This window comes from Rhinoderma darwinii, chromosome 8 (assembly GCF_050947455.1).
Source record: "Rhinoderma darwinii isolate aRhiDar2 chromosome 8, aRhiDar2.hap1, whole genome shotgun sequence".
Lineage (NCBI taxonomy): Eukaryota > Metazoa > Chordata > Amphibia > Anura > Rhinodermatidae > Rhinoderma > Rhinoderma darwinii.
In genome coordinates, this window is record NC_134694.1 from 35,338,767 (window position 1) to 35,364,767 (window position 26,001).

The following is a 26,001-nucleotide window of genomic DNA, read 5'->3' on the forward strand; positions in this document are numbered from 1 at the left end:
TTCCTGTTTTTTGCTCAGGATTGCAAAAAAAATTGAATAAAAAGTGATCAAAAAAAATCGCATGTACCCCAAAATGGTACCAATGAAAACTACACAAATAAGCCTTCACACCACTCTATTGATGGAAAAATAAAAAAGTTATGGCTCTTGGAAAGCGGGGAGTGAAAATCTAAAATATGAAAGCAAAAAATGGATCAGTCCTGAAAGGGTTAATTCATTTCTAATGAAAAAACGTATGACAACATGTTGGGTATTTCCGTACTCGGGAGAAATTGCTTTATAAAAAAATGGTTGTTTTTTTCCTCCTTTATCCCTTGTGAAAATGAGAAAATGCAACATTTTAGTGGAAAAAATGTTGATATTAATTTTCGCGCCCTAATTCTAATAAACTCTGCAAAAGACCCGTGGGGTCTAAATGCTCACTATACCCCTAGAAAAATTCCTTGAAGGTTTTTCCAAAATGGGGTCACTTTTGGTGGGTTTCCACTGTTTTGGTCCCTCCAGTGCATTGCAAATGCGACATGGCACCGAAAACCATTCCAGCAAAATCATAAATCCAAATGGCGCTCCTTCCCTTCTGAGCCCTGCTGTGGGTCCAAACAGCAGTTTATTACCACATATGGGGTATTGTCGTAATCGGGAGACATTGCTTTACAAATGTTGGGGTGCATTTTCTTCGTTATTCCTTGTAAATAATAAAAATTTCTATGTTATTTCAGAAAAAAAGTACATTTTAATTCTTACAGACTAATTTCAATATATTTAGCGAAAAACCTGTGTGGTCAAAATGCTAACTATACCCCTAGATAAATACCTTAAGGGGTCTAGTTTTCGAAATGGGGTCGTTTATGGGGAGTTTCTATCATTCTGGCAGCTCAAAGCTTCTCCAAATGTACATTGGGGCCTAAAACATTTTAAAGCAAAATATGAGTCCTGAAAGCCTCCGGGTGCTCCCTTCCTTTGGGGCCCTGCCGTGTGTCCAAACAACGCATTAGGGCCACAATGTGGGTATTTTTGAAAACAGGAGAAAGAGGGTGATAGATTTTGGGGTGTGTTTCTTCATTTTCATGGTCGCTTTACAAAGAAATCGGTCTTCAAACAAATACTTTTATGAAAAAAGTGAAATTATTATTTTTTTCACCTGATATGCATTAAATTTAGCAAAGAACTGTGGGGTCAAAATAATTACTTTACCCCTAAATAAATACCTTATGGGGTCTAGTTTTCTTAATGGGGTCGTTTATGGGGAGTTTCTATCGTTCTGGCAGCTCAAAGCCTCTCCAAATGTACAGTAGGGCCTAAAACATTTTCAAGCAAAATATGAGTCCTGAAAGCCTCCGGGTGCTCCCTTCCTTTTGGGTCCTGCCGTGTGTCCAGGCAGCGCATTAGGGCCACAATGTTGGTATTTTTGAAAACAGGAGAAACAGGGTGATAGATTTTGTGGTGTGTTTCTTCATTCTCATGGTCGCTTTACAAAGAAATTGGTCTTCAAACTGATACTTTTATGAAAAAAAGTGACATTTTTTTTTTCACCTGCTATGTATTAAATTTAGCAAAAAACTGTGGGGTCAAAATACTTACTATACCCTTAGGTAAATACCTTAAGGGGTCTAGTTTTCTAAATGGGGTCATTTGTGGGGGTTTCCATCACTGACACCTATGAGTCTCTGAAAACCTGGCTTGGTGCAGGAAAACAAAATGTACTTCAAAATTTATAAAATTATTATTCAATTTGTAAGTCCTCTAAATTGCTGAAAATTTATTTTATTTTTTCAAAAGTGCTGCCAAAATGGAGTAAAGAGATAGAAATATATATTTAATTAAAAAAATTGTACAGTATGTGTGTACATATGTGACATATTGCAGTTAAAAATAGGGGAAAATGTTAATTTTTACAAAATTTCTTCCATTTTTCTATTTTTTAATTAATTTCCGCAAATCGTATCAGTCTACTTTTACCACTAAAATAAAGTACAACATGTGACGAAAAAAGAATGTCAGAATTACTTGGATATTCAAAATTTTCACAGAGTTATTCTCTGATAAAGTCGGACATACCAGATTTGACAAATCTGGCTTGGTCATTAAGGTACAAACATGCCCGGTCATTAAGGGGTTAAGCATGAAGCCACTAAGCCATTACTTTAATATATTGTAGAAGGCATTCTTGATAATGGAAACATTCCAGTACAACTCTGTACATCAGCGGAACTTTGATCTGGTTTGCAATTTCCTATGTCTGTTTATTACATAGTATTTATATAAGATTACATAATGTCACAGCACTGTGTGCAGATGTATCAGTTTCAGTTTTCATGTGCCCACAATTACATTTTCGGATATCACACCCACTCACGCTATAAATACACAAACAATTACATAATTACATAGTACAGTTGAAAAAAACACATATGTCCTTCAAGTTCAAACAGGGGATGGGAAAAAGGGAAGGGATGAAACAAAAATGTCTACACATGATATAGGAGCTGATATTTTTTTGTTCTAGGAAATTATCTAAGCCTTTTTTTAAAGACATCTACTGTCCCTGCTGTGACCAGCTCCTGCGGTGACTATTCCATAGATTCACAGTTCTCACGGTAAAGAAGGCTTGTCGCCTCTGCAGGTTGAACCTTTTTTTTCCCCAGACGGAGGGAGTGCCCCCTTGTTTTTTTAAGGGGGGTTTTACATGTTAACCTTCAATATTTGTTTCACTCTTTAGCAATCTATGATAGTGATACAATTGTATCTATATAAATAATTCACTAGTGCTTGCACACTTTACATTGACAAATGTAATAGTTTCGGATAGGGCAAGGATACGTTATAAAGATTTAATGGTTAATACCATCACACTCTAATATTTTTATTTTGAGTTTTATGTATTTCTTGTATGTGCCATTCATATATTTATATAAGTTAATCATGTCCCCCCTTATTCGTCTCTTTTCAAGGCTAAATAGGTTTAGTTCTTTTAATCTTTCCTCATAACTTCGATTCTCCATGCCCCTTATTAGCTTCGTTGCTCTTCTTTGTATTATTTCCAACTCCAGGGCATCCTTTCTATGACCCGGAGTCCAGAACTGAACTGCATATTCTAGATGAGGCCTCACTAAAGCTTTGTAAAGTGGTAATATTACATCCCTGTCCCGCGAGTCCATGTGTAGTGCCCATGGCCATGGACCGTCGGGATTACTCACCTCCCGACGGCTGCAGCCATGGATCTGTGAGCGCTGGCCCGCATCTTCTCCTCAGGAAACGCCAGAGCTCACTTCTGCTTCACTCTGCTGTGTCCCTCAAGGTACCTTAATCCCTTCCCGACATTTGACGTATCCATACGCCGAAGTCGGGTAGGGGAAGTATGGAGCGGGCTCACGGAGTGAACCCGCTTCATATGATGCCGGTGTCGGCTGTTTGTTACAGCCGACACCTCAGAGTAACTAGCGGCATCACGCTCGAGCGCGATCCCGCTAGTTTAACTCGTTAAATGCCGCTGTCAACAGAGACCGCAGCATTTAAATCGTTAGAAAGAGGGGGGCGACCCCCTCTAACAGCTCATAACGCCCCCCGCAACGCAATCGCGCGGGGGCGATGGTTGCTATGGCTGTCTGGAGGCCTAATGAAGACCCCCAGATCTGCCACCTTTGTACACATATTAAGCCCTGCCTCCGGCAGGGCTTAATAGTTGCCTGTCAGAGTCACGATATACTGCAATACATTAGTATTGAAGTATATCGTGCAAGCGATCTAACGATCCCTGGTTGAAGTCCCCTAGGGGGACTAATAAAAAAAGTAAAAATGAGTTAAATAAAGTTTTTTTTTGTGTAAAAAATAAATAAATATTGAAAGTTCAAAAAACCTCCCTTTTCCCATTTTCCCCCTAAAGCATAGTAAAAAAATAAATAAATAAACATAATTGGTATCGCCGCATCCATAAAAGTCTGAACTATTACAATATATCATTATTTTACCCGCACGGTGAACGCTGTAAAAAACAAAATTGTGACCTCCAGAATCTCTATTTTTTAGTTACCTAATCTCCCACAAAAAATTTAATAAAAAGTGATCAAATCATCGCATTTATACCAAAATGGTATTATTAAAAACGAAAGCTTATCCCGCAAAAAATAAGCCCTCAAACAACTTAATCGACAGAAAAATAAAAAAGTTGTCGCTCTCGGAATTTGGCGACACAAAATAAATTTTCTTTTTTACACTTAGGTTTTTACTTGTAAAAATAGTAAAATATAGAAAAAACTATATATATTTGGTATCTCCGTAGTTATATTGACCCAGAGAATAAAGTTAACATGTTGTTTTAATTGCACAGTGAATTCCGTAAAAACGGCGCGCATAAAAACATGGAGGAATCGCCTTTTTTTTTCATTTTCTACCCAACAAATAATTTTTTTCCTGTTTCCTAGTACATTATATGCCAAAATAAATGGTGCTACGAAAAACTACAACTCGTCCCGCAAAAATCAAGCCCTCATAGTACTATATCGATGGAAAAATAAAGACGTTATGGCTTTTGGAAGGTGGGGAGGAAAAAACGAAAATGAAAATCTGAAAAAGGGCTGCGGCGGGAAGGGGTTAAAGGGCCATCGCGCGCATCTGAAAAGTATGTGAAATTAGCCCATGATCACCCTGGACTATAAGAAGGGCCCTGAACCTTCCTTCATTGCCTGAGCATTGTCATGTTTACCCATGTTAGTCTTTGCAAATGGTCCCTTAGTGTTTTCCAGTTCCCAATGTTCCCGTACCTGCTACCTGTATCCCATACTACCTTGTTCTTGTGCCATATAGAGTTGGAGTCATGTTGTGCTGTTTACTAATGCCTGCTGTCTGAATTTCTACAGGAACCCTTATTCGAACTATAGACATTGATGTCACGTTGGGTTCGTGGACCCACTGGGCCGAACCGCCTTGGCGCTATGGCAGCTGGCCAACAGGGCGCAGGTCAGAGTCTATAGTTCATATAGGGTACCTATGGCAGCTTGGACAGTAGCAAGGCAGGCTTGGATGGGACTAGGCAGCAGGTAGACGTCAGGCGTGTAGTAGTAGGACAGGCGTGGTACACAGCACAGCACGGCAACAGCTCAGCATGGCACTAGATCAGGATACAGGAACAGGGAACACTGGGAGCAGAAAACACTAGAGGATCATTTGCAAGACAAACTTAGGATACGACAACAACGCTCAGGCATGGGAGGATGGGGCAGGGACCTTCTTATAGCCCAGGGTGCTCTGGGAGCAATCAGTTAAATCTCCCACATGTGTGCGCTTTGGCCATACACCCACCGTAAAACCATGCCTCTTTTAATACATGACAATATCTTGCTGGCCTTTGAAGCAGTTGATTGACATTGCATGCTGTCATTTAGTTTATGATCTACAAGTACACCCAGATCCTTCTAAACAAGTGACTCCCCCAGTGTAGCTCCCTCTAGGACATATGATGCATGCAGATTGTTGGTTCCCACATGCATAACTTTACATTTATCTACATTAAACCTAATTTGCCAAGTGAATGCCCAAACACTCAGTGTGTCCAAATCGGCTTGTAATTTATGAACATCTTCCATAGTCGGAATTATACTACATAGCCTGGTGTCATCTTCAAAAATAGAAATAGTGCTATTAATCCCATCCTCTATACCATTAATAAATAAGTTGAATAATTGTGATCCCAGCACTGAAACCCGGGGTACACCACTTATAACCGGTGGCCATTCAGAGTAGAAATCATTGATCACAACTCTCTGGATACGGTCCTTGAGCCAATTCTCGAACCAATTACAAACTATACATTCTAAACCTATAGACTGTAATTTACGCATTAGGCGCCTATATGGTACAGTGTCAATGCCTTTGCAAAGTCCAAAAACACTATATCCACAGTGGCCCCTGTCTAGGCTTCTGTTCACCTCTTCATAAAAACAAATCAGGTTGGTATGACTTCTGTCCTTCGTAAAACCGTGCTGGCTGTCACTTATAATAAATTTTTTTTGTCACATACTCCTGTATATAGTCCCTCAATAGCCCCTCAAACATTTTTCCCACAATGGATGTTAAGTTTGCTAGTCTATAATTACTAGACAAAGAATACACGGCGCCACATAGTGCAATTATCCAAGGGTCATGGGAAAACAAAACACTAGGGCAATTATGCTCACCTAGGAAGGTTATGCTGACCAGGCACAACACTGTTGAAAGGTATGAGTCAAACCTCCATACAGATCACCGCTATGGAGATGCGTGAAAAGGAGACACACCCAGGGTTTGTGCAGCCAGATCCGAGGTATAGCTGCTGCCCAGGTCCAAGAGCCGGTAAACGGTAGTCTATAATTACTCGGGGAAGACCTAGAGCCCTTTTTGAAAAAAGGCACCACTTTGCCCTGCACCAGTCCCTTGGCACTATACCAGTCACTAGAGAATCTCTAAATATTAGGAAGAGGGGGACAGAAATAACTGAACTAAGTTCTTTAAGAACTCTAGGGTGTAACCCATCTGGTCCCGGGGCCTTGTGCACATTTATTTTATTTAACTTAGCTTGGACCATATCTACATTCAGCCAATTCAATATATTAATTGATGTATTAACAGCACTGGCACCGGCTTCATCAGCTGCTCTTTCTTCTGTTGTATACACAGAGCTAAAGAACCCATTTAGTAACTCTGCCTTCTCTTCATCCCATGTGATCAACGTCCCATTACCACTTTAAGGGTCTTTCAGACCTTTGCTTTTTTGCATATATATACTTTATAGAATTGTTTTGGATTTTGGCCACCTTGCCTTTCATTTTGTATTGTTGCTTATTTTATAACTTTTTTGCAGATTTTATTAATCTCTTTATAATTTACAAAGCCTACAGCTGTACCCTCAGATTATTTTTCAAATACCCTTTTCTGTCATTTATTGCCATTTTTACAGAAGGTGTAAGCCTTGTGGGGTTTCATTTTAGTCGTTTATACTTACCTACAGGAATCAATTTTGCACTATAATTATACAAAGTGGATTTTAAGATCTCCAATTTATCATTTGTACCTTTATTTGACATTAGTATTTCCCAGTCTATGTCCTGAAATGCAGCCTTCATCCTGGGGAAATTGACCTTCTTAAAATGAAGTGTTTTTGCCCTCCCAGCCTGTGTTTGGTTTTTACAGTGTAGGTAAAATGTAACTATATTGTGATAACTGTTACCGAGGTTTTCACGAACATTGACGTTCCCAACAAGCTCTGCATTATTAGAAATTACCAGATCCAACATAGCTTCACCTCTAGTCGGGTCTTCCACAATCTGGGCCATAGAATTTTCCTGCAACAGGTTGAGGAAATTTCTCCACCTTCGCAGTTGTAGCCGAGCTATGAAACTAATTAAAATCTCCCATAATCACTACAGTACCAGCCTGTGGAGCCCGCTCCATCTCTTTACATAGCTGACCTTCCATCTCCAGTTATTTTTTGGGGTCTATAGATTACACCAAAAATAATTTTTGCAGTATTTACCTCCCTTTGTAATTCCACCCACAAGGTTTCAACCTCCTCACGATCTTCACCCACTATTGCCTCTTTCACACTCACCTTCATATCACTTCTCACATACAGACATACACCACCACCTTCATATCACTTCTCACATACAGACATACACCACCACCTTTCCTATTTGCCCTGTCATTTCAAAATAGTGTAAAACCATGTTCCTCCAGTACCAAGGCCTCTAGCTCCCCCATTTTGCTTGCTAGACTTCTGGCATTTGTGAACATACACTTTAACTTGCCTTTCAGTTTTTCACATTCTGTATCAGAAATGTGATTATTTGACATTATTTGGACATTTTTATCTTCAATGTTGTTTTCTAACAAAAGGATCTCCTTATCCTGTTGTGTAATTCTCTCCCCACAGTCTATTTCTCCCCCCACCAATATAGTCTGACCCCTCTCTAACCTAACTACCCTTTTATTTTCTATATTTTCAGCCCTAGTTGAAAATACTCCACCACCCCGGCTAGAATTCCCTCCCCCAGCACAGCGGAACCCCTTCCATTCAGTTGCAATTCATCTGCAGAATACAGTTTGTACCGTAATGAAAAGTCAGTCTAATACTCTAGGAACCCAAAGCCTTCTCCTCTACACCAAGACTTAAGCCATGCATTTAACTCCTTGATCTCCTGCTGTCTTTCCTGTGATGCACATGTGAGAATACTACCTTGGAGGTCCTTCACTTCAGTTTGTAGCCTAGTTATTTAAAATTGTTCTTAAGGGTCTTCCACCTACCATTTATTCTGTCGTTGGTTCCCACATGGACCATGACAGCTGGAATATCACCAGCCCCTCCCAGTAATTTATCCACAAGTCGAATCCTGGCACCAGGGAGACAACAAACCATTCGGTTGAGGCGATCTTGGTGACAGATTATTGTCTTCTTGATTATAAAATATCATAATCTACTAATTGTTTTGCCCTACCTTCATTACCATCCCGCCGACTACTAGCTGGGTTGCTTTCCTGGCTGTTTGGGAGATCAGTATCCACTAGGGTTGCCATTTATGAGACTGACACCCTCGTATCATCATCCAACTTGGCAATTTTGCTTGGAATAATAAGAGAAACAGGATTAGCCTTCCTTTTCTTGGACCCTTTCTACTGCCCCTAACTACATAAACTCAGCTACTTGCCTGGTCCTGCTGACTAATGTCTTCACCCTCCATATCTATCCCAGTAACTGTGTCCAGGTTACCAACATGCTCACATCTGCCACAGAGGTATTCACCCTGGAACTCCGGCTCCGGTCGTGCATACATATGGCAAACTGTGCACTGAAGAAAACCTCCAATCTTGCTATCCATTATCCCAGTTACAAAGAACAGTGAACAATTAAAAAAAGAAAAGAAGAAGAAAAGAAGAGTACTTAGAGGGACTTTAACTCCTCTTTTCAAACCCCGGTTTAGTAACTCCACCTATTTCACAAGCCACTTGGTCCACCAAGCCTAATGAGAACTGTGGAAAAGTGCTGCAAAAGAAGAATGCTTTCAAAAATAGAAGTGTTAATATTTTTTTTTTTTCAATTAACAAAATACAAAGTGAATAACACAAGAGAAATTTACAGATGTAGCCAAGTTTATCTTGACTCTGATAACTTGCTGCAGCGTCACACAACAAAATCCATTGAAAATTGATTGAAAAAGTCAAGGTAAAGTTTCTCGCCACCGTGTATGCGTTAAGAGTCAAGATAAAGATGGCTACATCTGTAAATCAAATCAATATTTCAAATCAAGAAACAGCTGTGTAGGAGGCTTAAAATTTGGTGAGTAACTGACAAAACTCTGCAACATAGGTGAGGTTGTGGAAGACCGTTCCATGTCACAGGTCCACCATGGCAAAACAGAGCACAGCAATAAGACACAAGGTAGTTATACTGCATCAGCAAGGTCTCTCCCAGGCAAAAATTTCAAAGCAGACTGGGGTTTCAAGATGTACTGTTTAAGCTCTTTTGAAGAAGCACAAAGAAGTGGCCAACGTTGAAGACCGTAAAAGCAGTGGTCGGCCATGGAAACTTAGTGCAGCAGATCAAAGACTCATCATGCTTACCTCGCTTCGAAATCGGAAGATATCGAGCAGTGGCATCAGCTCAGAATTGTCTGAAATCAGAGAGACCTAGGTACACCCATCTACTGTTCAGAGAAGTCTGGCCAGAAGCGGTCTTCATAGAAGAATTGTGGCCAAAAAGCCATATCTTCAAACAAGGTCAAGCGACTCAACTTTGCACGAAAACAAAGTAACTGAGGTAAAAAAAAAAAAAAATGCCAGCGGGTGCTATGGATTGATGAGTAAAATTTTTAAAGATTTGGCTGTAACAGAAAGCAGTTTGTTCACCAAAGAGCTGGAGAGAAGTACAATAAAGAGTGTCTGCAGGCAACAGTGACTCATGGTGGAGATTCCTTGCAAGAATGGGGAAGCATTTCAGCAAATGGAATTAGGGATTTGGTCAGGATTAATGGTATCCTCAATGCTGAGAAATACAGGCAGATACAAATCCATCATGCAATACCATTAGGGAGGAATCTGATTGGCTCCAAATTTATTCTGTAGCAGAACAAGGCCCCAAAACATACAGCCAATGTTATTAAGAACTATCTTTAGACTAAAGAAGAAGAAGGAGCTCTGGAAATGATGATATGGCCCCCACAGAGCCCTGATCTCAACATCATAGAGTCTGTCTGGGATAACATGAAGAGACAAGAAGGATTTGAGGAAGCCTATATCTACAAAAGATCTGTGGTTATAGTTCTCCAAGGTGTTTGGAACAACCTCCCTGCCGAGTTCCTTCAAAAACTGTGTGGAAGTGTACCTAGAAAAATTGATGCTGTTTTGAAGACAAAGGGGGGGGGGGGTCACACCAGGGGGGGGGGGGTCACACCAAATTTTCATTTGATTTGCATTTTGCTAATTGATAAAAAGAAAACTATTAACACTTCTATTTTGAAAAGCATTCTTACTTTTCAGCATTTTTCCACAACTGCCTAAAACTTTTGCACAGTATTGTATGTGCACAGTCCTGTAAAATAATCACAATAGAGCACAGCCTATATACATTATACATCCACAATATTGTGACATCACCATAATAGGAAGCAACCCACAAGTACACACACGCACGCACGCACACACACACACACACACACACACACACACACACTATTGTTACATCACCACAATACACTCTAGCATTTAAGTAAACACATTATTTTGACATCATCACAATAATGTGTAGCCAATAAAAACCTAGTATAGTGATATTGTTACATGAGAGAGCAGACTATTAATACAAACATTAAAGACACAAACAAACACACACACACACACACACACGCACACACACACACACACACACACACACACACACACACACACACCCTTTTGAGCTTTTATCCCAGTTTATAGTGAATTCACATAAACACTATTGTGATGTCCTCAGAGTAGAGTGCAGCCCCTACACACACACACATACACACACTTACTGCGTCATAACAATAGTGCAGCATTATTGTGAAATCTTCACTATTTATCAAAACTCTAACATAGTGTCCTTGTTGCCCATAGCAGCCAATCACAGTGCATCTTTAATTTCAGAGACTGCTGTGGAAAAATTACAGTTGCAATGGGATTAGTTACTATGGGCAGCACGGTTAGTTTTTCTGTTAGAAAGTTTTGATAAATTAGGTCAATTATTCTGAAATTAACACAATAGAGCAGTTTAAAAATTGACACAAATAATATTGTGACTAAATAACATAGCACAGCCTAAAAATATGCACCCATGCTCAATTGTGAATTCATCACAATTGAACACAGCCTAAAAATACACACACTATTTTAAAAGCAACACAGAACAACATAGTTCATAAATAGATACAAACACTACCGTGGCAATCACAATACAGCAGAATCTATAAACACACACACACACACACACACACACACACACACACACACACACACACACACACACACACAACATATGCTGTTGTGAAATCATCACAAAAGAGAACAACCCATCAATAGACATGCAAACTACTGTGACATAATTACAATAAACAGTGACACATATCCTAAGGACTACATGCCACAATTGCCGGGAAGATGCGCAGCCGTTTGTGAGGGACGCACCTTCTCGATCCCCTGAAAACTCAAGCACCCAGGATCCCGACCATGACATTGCCACGCGAGTTTGGCCAGAGGACAATCATCATCCCTCCGGATGTTGCCAACGTGATCCAGCATCCGTCGTCAAAGCTGGCGAATGGTTTTTACAACATAATTCAAGGGACAGGGACAGGTAGCAAGGTATACCACTCCCTGAGTTATTCTGAACATACTTCTAAACATTCTGCCAGTGTGTATATATTCACATGCTTTGTCTGCCCTCTGACATGTTATGTTTTCTATTTGTAATCGTTTTTTTAACTCCTTAATGACGGCAGGCGGTGCAGGTGCTTAGTCTACAGCGAGTTCGTTTTTGCGTCGCTGTGGAAGAGGCGGATGAGCACTCCTATGAGCGCTCATCCTTTAAAAAGGAGATGTAAGTTACAGCTCCTGATCTTAGAGCAGCCTGCTGAATACAGCTGGGGAAGGGAAACATTCCGACCCCAGCTGTTTAACCCTTTGATCGTGGCATGATCAAAGGGGACTCCCCTCTTTGATCTCGTCATCGGAAACCCGGTGACATGATCAAAGACCGAGGAATTCCTCTGTGGTCAGCCCTGGGGACCTAGGAAGGAACCCAGGGCTGTCTGTTCAGTTTGCCTGCTGTTTGGACACACTATGTGCTTCCCTAACAGCAGCCTGTGTCATATTGACACAGTGTAATGTATTAGCATACAGGAGTATGCTAATACATTATAAGTAAAAGATAAAGTTGTAAGTAAAGCTATCCCTTAATGGGATCAAAAAAAGTAACAAAAAAATAAATAAATTAAAAAATGTCCCAAAAAAAGTCATTATTTTGCATTAAATATATTTTATTGCCCCTACATTGAAAACAAAAAAACCTACACATATTAGGTATCCACATGATTGTAATAACCTGAAGAATTAATTTAACAAGTTATTTAGCGTGAAATGTGAACGGGATAAAAAAGAAACAAGAAAAACAATGCCAAGTATCGATTTTTCCTATATTCACACCGTGAAAATAATTTTTTTCTACCCCCAAACTGCAAAAAAAAACCCTCTATTTCTCCCACATAAAACAATGCATTATACAGCCACGTCAATGAAAAAAGAAAAAAATTATGGCTGCTGAAGGCCAGAGAGGCAAAAACAGAAAAATTTTGCTGGTCAGGCCTTTTCACACCTGTTACATGTGGGTATTTACACATTTTCTGATGATTACATGGGTATCTTACATTTTATTTTTATATGACTTAGGGCCTGTTCACATCACCATTCATTTCCGTTCCGGGGTTCCGTCGGAGGGTTCTGTCGGTGTGAACCCCACAACGGAAAGTGAAACTGACGCAGTCGACTACGCTATTGATTCTGTCGGAAAACCGGAAACCAGACGGAATGGTGACGAACGGAAGCTGTGCTATCAGTTTCACTTTCCGTTGCGGGGTTCATCCGACGGAACCCTCCGACGGAACCCCGCAACGGAAATGAACGGTGATGTAAACAGGCCCTTACCCTAATGTTAGACAATTTATTATATATATATATATATATATATATATATATATGCACTTTTTTTTATATAACATGTTCCACTGATGTCGCACTACGTATATCCTGGGCTGTCAGTGGCTGCTCAAAGACTAGTCAGTGTTACACACAGTCTTCATCTAACTGGGCAATGTAACAGCGTTAAAAAAAAGTACACATATTTGGTATCACCGTGTTCGTAACAACCCAAACGATAAAACTATAATGTTATTTTTTCCGTACGGTGAACGCCGCAAATAAAATAAACAAAAAAACATGCCAGCATCACTATTTTTTGGTCACCACCCCTCCCAAGATATAGAATAAAAAGTGATCAAAAAGTCGCATGTACGCCAAAATAGTACCAATAAAAACTAACACCAGTCCCGCAAAAACAAGCCCTTACACAGCTTTCTTGACTGAAAAAAACAAAACGTTATGGTATTCAGAATATGGTGACACAAAAAATAAATAATTTTATAAATATGTGATTTTATTGTGCAAACGCTGCAAAACATAAAAAACCGATATACATATAGTATTGCCGTAATCATACCGACTTGCAGAATAAATAAAACTGTAATTTATTGCGCATGGTGAACGCTGTAAGAAATAAATAATTTATGGTCACCATAGCTCTATAAAAAACGTAATAAAAAGTGATCAAGAAGATGTATGTACCATAAAATGGTACAAATAAAAACTACAGCTCCTCTCGCAAAAAATAAGCCCTCATACCGCTCAATCGACCCAAAAAAAAAAATGTATGCCTCTCACAATGTGATGATACAAAACAATTTAAAAAAAAAAAAATTTGGTATCACCGTAATCATATTGAGACGCAGGATAAAATTAAGTTGTCATTTTTACTGCATGGTGAAAAACGTAAAAACAAAACCCCAAAAGCAATGGAGACATCACAGTTTTTTCCAATTTGAGCCCGCAAAGATTTTTTTTTCAGTTTCCCAGTAGATTGTATTACCAATGAATTTCAGCAAAAGAAAACTGTAATTTGTAAATTTCACCTCTAATTTGCTTTAATTCCTGTGAAACGCCCAAAGGGTTAAAATACTTTCTGAATGCTGTTTTAAATACTTTGAGGGGTGCAGTTTTAAAAATGGGGTGATTTATGGGGACTTTCCAATATATAAGGCCCTCAACACCACTTCACAACTGAACTGGTCCCAGAAAAAATAGCCTTTTGACATTTTCTTGAAAATGTGAGAAATTGCTGCTAAAGTTCTAAGCCTTGTCACGTCCTAGAAAAGAAAAAGGGCAAAAAAAAATGATGCAAACATAAAGTAGACATGTGGGAAATGTTAACTAGCAACTATTTTGTGTGGTATTACTATCTGTTTTTCACAAATGATAAAATTTATCGACCAAATTTTTTCACTAACATAAAGTACAATATGTCACGAGAAAAGAATCTCAGAATCGCTTGGGTAGGTTAAAGCATTCCAAAATTATTACCACATAAAGCGACACGTCAGATTTGAAAAAATCATCTGAGTCCACAAGGCCAAAACAGGCTGCGTCCTAAAGGGGTTAATTCAAGGAGTTGAACAAAAATATCCTGTGAAACGTTTAGGAATTGCAACCATTTTTCTACACAGTCTCCTCATTTCAGGGGCTCAAAAGTAATTGGACAAATTAACATTACCATAAATAAAATGTTTTTTTTTTAATACTTTGTAGGGAATGTTTTGCAGGCAATGACTGCCTGAAGTCTGGAACCCATGGACATCACCAAACGCTGGGTTTCCTCCTCTATGATTCTTTGCCCGGCCTTTACTGCAGCTGTCTTCAGTTGTTGCTTGTTTGTGGGTCTTTCTGCCTTAAGTTTTGTCTTAAGCAAGTGAAATGCATGCTCGATCGGGTTGAGATCTGGTGATTGACTTGGCCATTGCAGAATATTCCACTTCTTTGCCTTAAAAAACTCCTGGGTTGCTTTCGCAGTATGTTTTGGGTCATTGTCCATCTGTACTATGAAGTGACGTCCAATCAACCTTGCTGCATTTGGTTGAATCAGAGCAGAAAGTATATCCCTGAACACTTCAGAATTCATCCAGCTGTGTCTGTCTTCAGTCACATCATCAATAAACACTAGTGACCCAGTGCCTTTGGCAGCCATGCATGCCCATGCCATCACACTGCCTCCACCATGTTTTACAGAGGATGTGGTGTACTTTGGATCATGAGCCGCTCCAAGCCTTCTCCATACTTTCTTCCTCCCATCATTCTGGTACAGGTTGATCTTAATTTCATCTGTCCAAAGAATTCTGTTCCAGAACTGGGCGGCATCTTTAGATGTTGTTTGGCAAAGTCTAATCTGGCCTTTCTATTTTTGAGGCTGATTAATGGTTTGCACCTTGTGGTGAACCCTCTGTATTTGCTCTCATGAAGTCGTCTCTTTATGGTAGACTTAGATACTGATACAACTACTTCCAGGAGAGTGTTCTTGACTTGGGTAGATGTTGTGAAGGGGTTTTTCACCATGGAAAGGATTCTGCGATCCTCCACCACTGTTGTCGTCCGTGGACGTCCAGGCCTTTTGGAGTTCACGAGATCACCAGTGTGCTGTTTTTTTTCCCAAGAATGTACCAAATGTACCTGTTGATTTGGCCACTCCTAACATTTGTGCTATCTCTCTGATGGATTTCTTCATTTTTTTCAGCCTAACGATGGTCTGTTTCACTTGCATTGAGAGCTCCTTTGAACTCATGTTGTGGGTTCACAGCGACAGCATATGCTACACCTGGAATCAACTCCAGATCTTTTACCTGCTTAATTGATGATGGATTAACGAGGGAATAGCCCATGCAGCCCATTAAATAGCTTTTGAGATAATTGTCTAATTACTGTTGGTCCCTTGAAAAAGAGGCAGCTACATATTAAACAGCTGTAATTCCTAAACCCTTCCTCAAATTAGGATGTGAATACCCTCAAATTAAAGCCGAGAGTCTGCACTTTAAGCCCATATTGATTATATAACCGTATATTCAATATGTTTTGGTAAACAACCAAAAGGCCAAAGCTTGTGTCACTGTCCAAATAATTCTGGACCTAACTTTAGGCTACATTGGCGAACTGCGCGTTGGAGCGCTGTCTGATCCTGAGGACCACGTCATTACAGCCATGGGTAAGGTTGGCTGTGTGAGTATCTTCTGACATATTATATCGTCAGAAAGCTCCTAACTACATGTCAAGACGTGTATGACCACTGCTGCTTAATAGACCAGGTGGGGTTGGCTTGTATGCCGGGCAATACCCCCTTGGCCTGTGACTGACAGAGTTATTCACTTGTCGATCGTTTATCTGTGCCATGTTTAGTAAGACATCTCTCTATCAGTGGTGTTTGGATAGGTAATACCATGTTATTACAATCCTAGTACTATACTTACTAACGTTTGACCTACCATATCTATATGCACGATGGACTTTTCTTACACTGTACACATATGTACTATATAGTTTGTAAAGTGCTTCATGGCAATAATGTCATCTTGTTGAATGGTTCTCATTTAGACTGTGTTTTATTTTAGATCGTCTACTGTTTTTATACATTGCTTTGTGCTACATTGTATTTAATAAAATTTTATATTTTTCTACCTTTGAATATATAGTATTTGGACTCCTTTTTTCTCATGTTTTTCCTTTATGTTATATTGGAGTTTGCTATATTTATACTGATTTTGACTTTGGAGGTGATTAACACTGTGTTGATGGCACCTAACCAGTTTTTTTTACCCTGTGAGACTTGTGTTAATAAACCTAACTTCATGTGTTGTTATTGACTACTATTGACTATTCAGCATATTGCAACATTTCCACATGTTCCTCTGGGATTTGCCGTACTCCTTGCTGAAATTTCAATACTAGTGTCTAACTACCTAGGTAGACCTCTGTTGCTTATCAAAGGTGTCCACATGATTGGTTACTTAGAACGCCACTTATCCTTTTAATGCATATCTAATAAAAGTTAGATTTTATTATTTACAATATCCATTATTTTGCTACATTCTCAGTGATACACTTCTTTACAGTGGAATTTCTACCTTATCTTCAGTGATAGTTTTTTTGTCCTCTACACTACTCGTAAGAGTACTTATCATGACAGAATTCCAGACAGGGGACAGTAACCCAGATAAATGGGTAAGTGAGGCCAATACAGTGTTCCCAGAGAGCAACTGACCGAATTCGATCAAAGGGGCCTTTAAAGTCCTGACTAACAATTATAGGGATTTCGTTAGATCCTAGTGGGAGGTGCAAGGCCTGAGGAATTATACATATTGAACATAAAATTGTCCCAAGAGGTCTCAGGAACCCTATCCAGCAAAGAAAATGAGGACAGCAAGGCTCACCTCTAAATAGGAAAAATATATAACAGAGAGCTCCTTGAGATTAATCTCTTTCCTACTAGAGGAAGAACAGATAGTACTTGAGAAATTTTCCAAGAGCCTTAAAAAAGTATTGACTTGGATAGAAGCTTCTTAACTGACGTCGAATATGACAAAAAGGAAAAGGCCCTCCAGACCAACATTGAGGGGTATACAGCACTTATTAAGAACAGAAAATACTTTCAATTCATGAGGGACCTCACTGAATTCAAGGAGAATAGAGCATATACTAACCTCACTTCCACCACAGTTGAGCCTGAGATTTCATCCTTGGATTATGACACCTCTGACACCGAAAGATCAGGGCAAGATACATCTAGTGGTGGGAAGAATAGAGGTAGAGGCAGAGAAAGAGGAGATTTTTGTCCACAACAGACAGGGAGAGGTGGTCCAGCAAATGCTTCCACTAATACTGACCAACATCATTTTTTATCTCAGGGTCCCCCCATAACTCAATATCTATTATGGGAATGGAGGGACCCCACCAATCCATGACCAATGCTGGTGTTCCGTCTACTGACTGTCCCCTTGCTGCCAATTCTATTCCTACTTCCTCTAGTCATAATGATCTTCAGGTCACTAACCTCTCGAGCAAGACACTTTCCAGATGTGACATTGAATTATTGTCAAAAGTGTTATCCTTTGTCCCTACGGCCTGCTTCGACCTGTTCACCTGGGTTAAAGATGTGGCTTAATTTACAAGAAAGCTCAGGTGGGCTAAATTTATGAAGATCTGTGACACAAACAAATCCTTGATACACCCCAATGTAGTAGGATGTGTCTGGAGTAGGATGTGTCTGGAGCCACACAGACTGTTATAGGGTTCTTGAATCCTACCGCACAGTTCTTTTCACTCACGAACTGGAGAACATTCTCCTTCAGGCACTCATTGATAAACTCATCAGTGACAAGAAGTTGATTTTCCTGAGACTCTCGGGCTCCCAAGGGACCACCTTCTACTGTTTACTAAAGGTACACAGGTCTATCAGTCCACTCTGTGGGTGCGCTATCGTCTCAGACATTGGCAGTATTTCACATGGAGTGAGCACGTACCTCAACGTTTTTCGTTGTCCCTCTGTCCTGGCTCTACCCTTATGTGTCAGGGACACCATGAATGTCCTTAGGCATATTGAGGACCTGCATCTTTACCCAGGTACATTATTGGCCAGCTTAGACGTAGAGACCCTTTATAGTTCTATCTCACATGATAAAGGTCAGGAAGCTATCATTTATTTTCTAAGAAATAGGAGAATTCACCTACAGCGTCACAATAACTTTGTCAACAATCTTGTTGACTTCATACTACAGAGGAACTTCTTCGTTTTTGAGGGACACTTCTATCACCAGCTCAGTGGCACAGTGATAGGGAGTCCAGCTACCCCATCATATGCTAACTTTCTCCTGGGCTGGTGGGAAGAAAGAATGGTGTTCTCAGAGGAGATAGCCATCTGGACATTGGACGGAGATACATCAACGACATCCTGATATTTTGGACTGGTACTAAGTCACATTTCGAAAATGTTCTGCCTACCCTTAATACCAACTACATCGGGCCCACTTTCATGTCTGAGATCAACGAACGACAGGTTTCCTTCCTATACCTTACTATCTCCATAGATGGTCAGGGGAGATTATCTTCTAGTCTCTATTGGAAGTCCACTGCCACTAATAGCTTGCTCACATGGGAGAGTCACCATCCAATACCTCTTGAGCGGGGCATCCCTAAGTGACAATTTCTCTGTGTCTGCAGCAACTGTTCCTCGCTGTTAGACTTCAACCACAGGGCTGACGAGGTAGAGTATAGAATCTATTGGCGGGGATACCCCAGAAGTATTGTTAGGGGAGCACATGATCATGCTGTAGCAGCTAATAGGATATGTTGGTTCCTCATCGCCGCTACAACAGCAATGGCCCTCTTCGTATGATAGGCACCTTCGACTGTGCTTCGAAGGAAGTCATGGGGGATTTCAATCATATTGGAGGGTCCTTAGGCTAGATCCTGATATGAAAGATGTGGTGTCAACAAGACCTATTATCACCTATAGAAGAGGCTGCAACCTAAGAGATCGGCTCGTCAGAAGCCATCTATCCCCTAGTAATAATGTCAATACATGGCTCAGCCGATCTAACATCAAAGACACTTATCGTTGCGGCTCGTGCAAAGCGTGTGAATATATACGCACAGGCAAAACATTCAGAAGTATCACTACTGGGATAGAATATGACAACCGCGATTTCATTTATTGCAAAACTCATGGAGTGGTATACCTTGCCACCTGTCCCTGTCCCCTGAATTACATTGGCAAAACTATTCAGCAGTTTCGACGACGGATATTGGATCATGTTGGCAACATCCGGAGGGGGGATGATCGTCCTCTGGCCAAACGCGTGTGGCAATGTCATGGTGGAGATCCTGGGTGCGTGAGTTTTCAGGGGATCTAAAAGGTGCATTCCTCACCAAGAGGTGGGGACCTTCAGAATTATTTGCTACGCAAGGAAGCACAGTGGACCTTCAGATTAAAATGTGTGAAACCCACCGGATTAAAAGATTCTCTCCCTTATGCTCAATTTATTGAATAGGGAGGCTTACCCTTTTATTGCTCTGGGTTATGTTTACGTCAGTTCCCCTATGTACGGGTGGGATGTGGTTTTCCCTTTACCGACACGTGCATGAGTTATTTAGCTTGTGTATCCTGATACCCGTCAAGGGTTGTCATGCTGGGGTTCTTTGAGGGCCATGTACAGGGCCGCCATCAGGGGGGAATTAGGGGTACTTCTGTAAGGGGCCCGGCCAAACCTAATTGAAAGGGGGGCCCGGCAACTGCCACGACTTGCATTTGGTAGAAAAAACAGGCCCCTGCAATGGGGCCTGTTCTTTTCACCAAAGTAATGTCGTGAGCTGCGGGCCCACCCTCTCGTCGTGGGGGCCGTCAAACACTGCCCGCTTGCGAGCGCGCCCGCGTAATCGCGAGCGCCGGAGCGCACACCCGCGAGCGAGACGCACCAACGGGCACACAAGGACAGCGACGCAGAGACAGCTTACCTGGGCCGCCTCCTCCTCCGCCTCGTCCTCCTCCTCCTAAGCCTCGTCCTCCTCCTAAGCCTCGTCCTAAGCCTCCTCCTAAGCCTCGTCCTCTCTCGTCCTCCTCCTTCTAAGCCTCGTCCTCCTCCTAAGCCTCGTCCTCCTCCGCCTCCTCCTCCGCCTCCTAAGCCTCGTCCTCCTTCGCCTCCTAAGCCTCGTGCTCCACCGCCTCCTCCTCCTAAGCCTCGTCCTCCTCGTCCACCTAAGCCTCCTCCTCCGCCGCCTCCTAAGCCTCGTCCTCCTCCGCCTCGTCCTCCTAAGCCTTGTCCTCCTCCGCCTCCTCCTAAGCCTCGTCTTCCTCCGCCTCGTCCTCCTAAGCCTCCTCCTCCTCCTAAGCCTCGTCCTCCTAAGCCTCCTCCTCCTAAAACTCGTCCTCCTCCCCCTCCTCCTAAGCCTCGTCTTCCTCCGCCTCGTCCTCCTAAGCCTCCTCCTCCTCCTAAGCCTCGTCCTCCTAAGCCTCCTCCTCCTAAAACTCGTCCTCCTCCGCCTCATCCTCCTCCGCCTCGTCCTCCTCCTCGTCCTCCTAAGCCTCGTCCTCCTAAGCCTCGTCCTCCGCCTCCTAAGCCTCGTCCTCCTCCGCCTCCTAAGCCTCGTCCTTCTCCGCCTCGTCCTCCTCCGCCACCTCGTCCTCCACCTCGTCCTCTTCGTCCTTCTCCGCCTTCTAAGCGGCCTCGTCCTCCTCCGCCTCCTAAGCCTCGTCCTCCTCCGCCGCCTCGTCCTCCTCCTCCGCCTCGTCCTCCTCCGCCTCGTCTTCTTCGTCCTTCTCCTCCTCGTCCTCCTCCGCGTAGCTGTGTAAGGAGAGGGGGAGGAGTCCAAATGTAGCGCGGCGGCAGGCGTTCTACGATCCCCGCCATTTCTGGAGCCTCGCTGGCAGTGAAGGACTGGACGTCTGGATCGAAGACATCGCCTGGAAGACATCGCCTGACAATGAGTACTGGAGTGGGAGCCAGCAGCTCTTCTGACACAGTGAGTAAAGTGTCTCAAAGTGCTGATTATGTATGGCCCTGTTCACACAGAGTATTTTGCAGGCAGAAAAAATCTGCCTCAATATTCCTTAAAGAATTTTGAGGCAGATTTTGACCTGCCCACACTATCTTGCTGCATTTTTTGCCTGTGGCAATTGAGGACAGCAGACAAAAAACGCAGCGAAAAATGCATTTTCTGCCTCCCATTGGTTTCGATGGGAGGTCAGAGGCGGAACCGCGGCAAGAAAGGACATGCCGCTTTATATTTTTTCCGCGACTGGCTCCCATTGATTTCAGATTAAATCAATGGGAGGCGGATTTGGTTGTTTTGTGGCCCTGATTCCGACGCAGTGTCCGAGTCAATATCAAGGCCCAAAAACTCTGTGAACTGGGCCTTATTGTTAGGGTAGGAACACACTAGGCATGAACACTGCGGATTTTATGCAACACGTTTTATTGCGGAAAATCCGCAGCGTATTACAGTCGCAGCAGAGTGGATGAGATTTGAACAAATCTCATCCACACGCTGCAAAAATTTTTTACCTGCGGTGTGGTTTTTTTAAGTCAATTTATGCTGCAGAATCGCTGCTCCTCTGTTGCGGAAATGCTGCGCTTCTGCCGAAAAAATCACAAATGAGAAAAAAAAAGGTATTTTTTTAAATTTATAAAAAAGTTTAGACTTACCCCGGCCATAGTCCTGGCGACGCGATCCTCTATTCTTAGCGCAGCCCGGCCTCCTGTCATGACGTTTCATCCCATGTGACTGCTGCAGCGGTCACATGGTCTACAGCATCATCCCAGGAGGCCGGGCTTCGTTCAGAAGAGAGACGCGTCACCTAGACTACGGCCGGGGCAAGTCTAAACTTTTTTTTCCCTGCAGGATTCCCGCAGCGGACATGCCTCACGAAACCTGCGCCACTATTTGGTGCGGTTTTGCTGGCGGAATTCCCTGCGGCTAACGGGGCGGATAAGCTGTGTAGTTTTACTCAGCGTATCCGCCTAGTGTGTTCCTTATGATGTCGCTCCTGGAGCTGCTGCTTGTCTCTAAATAGGCAGTTGGTTCAGTAGAATTTGAAATTATTTTTTTCTGTGAACCAGCTTAAAAAAATACAAAACTTTTGTGTGAAGCTGCTGGGTTCACACGAGCATGTTCGGTCCTTAATGGACGGAACGTATTTCGGCCGCAAGTCCCGGACCAAACACACTGCAGGGAGCCGGGCTCCTAGCATCATAGTGATGTACGATGCTAGGAGTAGCAGCCTCTCCGTGGAACTACTGTCCCATACTGAAAACATGATTACAGTACGGGACAGTTGTCCTGCAGCGAGGCAGGGACTCCTAGCGTCGTACATAACTATGATGCTAGAAGCCCGGCTCCCTGCACTGTGTTCAGTCCGGGACTTGCGGCCGAAATACGTTCGTGTGGCATGTGTCGCAGTACAATGTAGTTACATCTTCAGGATAGGCCATCAATAGCTGATGGGTCGCTGCTTCCTCTTCATTTCTACTTGCTCTCTGAGAATCGTCGACACGGATGTAGCGGCGATTCACAGTATTGCAGCCTTCTCACAATGAAGTGAATGTGAGAAGGCTGCAATACTCTGATTTGCACTACATCTGTGTCGACGATTCTCAGAGAGCAAGTAGAAATGAAGGGGTAGCATGATATAGTGCTGGACGGAGTACCGTTAAGAGGCGGTGCCCTGGTAGGGGGGCTCAGAAAATTTAGCTGTAAGGGGCCCTGAAATTCCTGATGGCGGCCCTGGCCATGTATATGTTTATACATCCACTCCGGCTCAATCTGGCTCTCTTAGATAAATAAAGTGAAAAACAAAAGTGAGTTGCTCTGCAGACAGGAAGGCAATGAAATGTGAGATACTCTGCAGACACAGGCAATGCAATGTAAGATGCTCTGCAGACAGGTAAACAATGTAACATGAAGTGCTCTGCATATACAGATAATGCAAAATGAGATGCTCTGTAAACACAGGCAATGCAAATTGAGATGCTTTGTAGACAGTGCAGTGTGAGATGCTCTGCGGACATAGGCATTGCAATGTGAGGTGTTCTGCGGACAGGTAAACAATGCAACATGAGATGCTCTGCAGACAAGTTAACTATGCAACGTGAGATGCTCTGCAGACAGGAAGACAATGCAATATGAAATCCTCTAGAGACACAGGCAATGCAATGTAGGATGCTCTGCAGACACAGGCAATGTGAGAGGCTCTGTCAGTGTCTACCTGTCCGCTCTCTTAGTAATAATACAATTGTTCACCTCTCTATTCACTTATACCGCTACGCTTTTCCTAAACCCCTGGTTAGTATTCTTTTTTCTGGGCAGTCCAGTTGCCATAACGATTGCCATGCCCCCTTCCCGTTCGCGTCATCCAGTTACATGCCCTCTATGAGCCGGGCCAATCAAAGACCCGGTCACATGGGCTGTGACAGCAGTGGAGGGGGCGTGGCTAAGCCTTTATAGTGTCCGTGTCCTTGCCGCGCTTTCATATCGTTTGCGCTTCAGTCCACCATCAGGGCTGTAGTGCAGCAGTATTCACTGCTCTATCGGCATAGCAGATTTAACTCCTTGTAGCCGCACAATACCTTGTACAAATGATGAGCCCTCTCTAATAACCAAGGGGAAACGCATTGAGATGAGATATTCTGGGTTGACAGGCTCTATAACTGTAGCATTGGGCGCGCACCGTATATCAAGTTGTGCCTCTTACCCTGCTATTACCTTTACATGAATGATCAATCGCACGATGTGCCCCCTGTGTAGTTACTGACTGAATGCAGGCGTATCAATGTAACACACAGTCTACATCAGACTGGGCATGATAGAATATATCAGGGGAATAGTGGACACATATTCCTTACTATTCCCCTTCCTTCACTCTTGGTGACCTCACATCCGCTCTAGTGCGCTTATTTATGACTGTTCAGCACATTGCAACGTTTCCACATGTTCCTCTGGGACTTGTAGTTCACCTTGCTGAATTTTCAATACTAGTGACATGAATGGTCACTTAGAACGTAACTTATTCTTTTAATGCACGTCTAATAAGTTAGATTTTATTATTTACAATATCTATTATTCCGCTACGTTCTCAGTGATACAATTCAAACGACTGGGTCCGAGTGTCAGCCGATAAAAACGGCCGTTTTGGACCGTTTTTTCCTGGCCGTTTTGCATCCGTTACGATTCCTTTCCGGACCGTGTTGCCGTTTGAAAAATTGCAAAATCCTGGTAAATCGCTGTCAAAACGCATGCAATTTTCGGCCGCGCAACAAAAAAAATGTGGAAATACCCCATTGTGTGAATACACCCTAAGATTAAAGGGTTTTATATAGTGCTTCACATTCCCCCTTGTATATAGTGCTTCACATCCCCCCTTGTTTTTTAGTGCTACACATCCACCTTGTATATAGTGCTACACGTCCCCTTGTATATAGTGCTACACATCCACCTTGTATATAGTGCTACACATCCACCTTGTATATAGTGCTACACGTCCCCTTGTATATAGTGCTACACGTCCCCTTGTATATAGTGCTACACGTCCCCTTGTATATAGTGCTACACGTCCCCTTGTATATAGTGCTACACGTCCCCTTGTATTGCTACACATCTTCCCTTGTATTGCTACACATCTTCCCTTGTATATAGTGCTACACATCTTCCCTTGTATATAGTGCTACACATCTTCCCTTGTATATAGTGCTACACATTCCCCCTTGTATATAGTTCCACACATCCCACACCTTGTATAGAGTGCCACCCTGCTTCCCCACATGAATATAGTGCCAGCATGCTCCCCCCATCTATATTGTGCCACCACGCTCCCCCCGTGTATATAGCTACATATCTAACAAAAAAATATATATTGTACTTACCTTCACCCATTCCCACAAGGGACGGAGCGCTGCACAGCCTCCGGTCGTGACGCATGCGCAGAACAGCGTGATGCAGTGACGTCATCGCGACGGCCTGCGCATGGATTCTTTCCAGTGCCTTATAGGCTGCAGGCTTAACGTGGTCTGCAGCCTATAATATTCATTTGTAAATGCTTCCTGAGCACGCAGATACAACTCGGTGCGGCTGTCGCTATCACTTTGGACCCCTCTGGTGCTAGCGTGGCCACCGTGCATGAGGGGGCACGTGCCGCCAGACCCATAAATATTTGGGGCAGGTCGGTGCATGCGGCGGAGCTACCGCTGTAATTGCCACAACGGATGATAGCGGCGCCACCGTGCAGCAGAGGGTCCCTCTTGCCGCTGGACCCGTAGCAGCCGCTATGGCTGATACAGTGGTAGTTACGCCACTGCTATCTATCTATCTATCTATCTATCT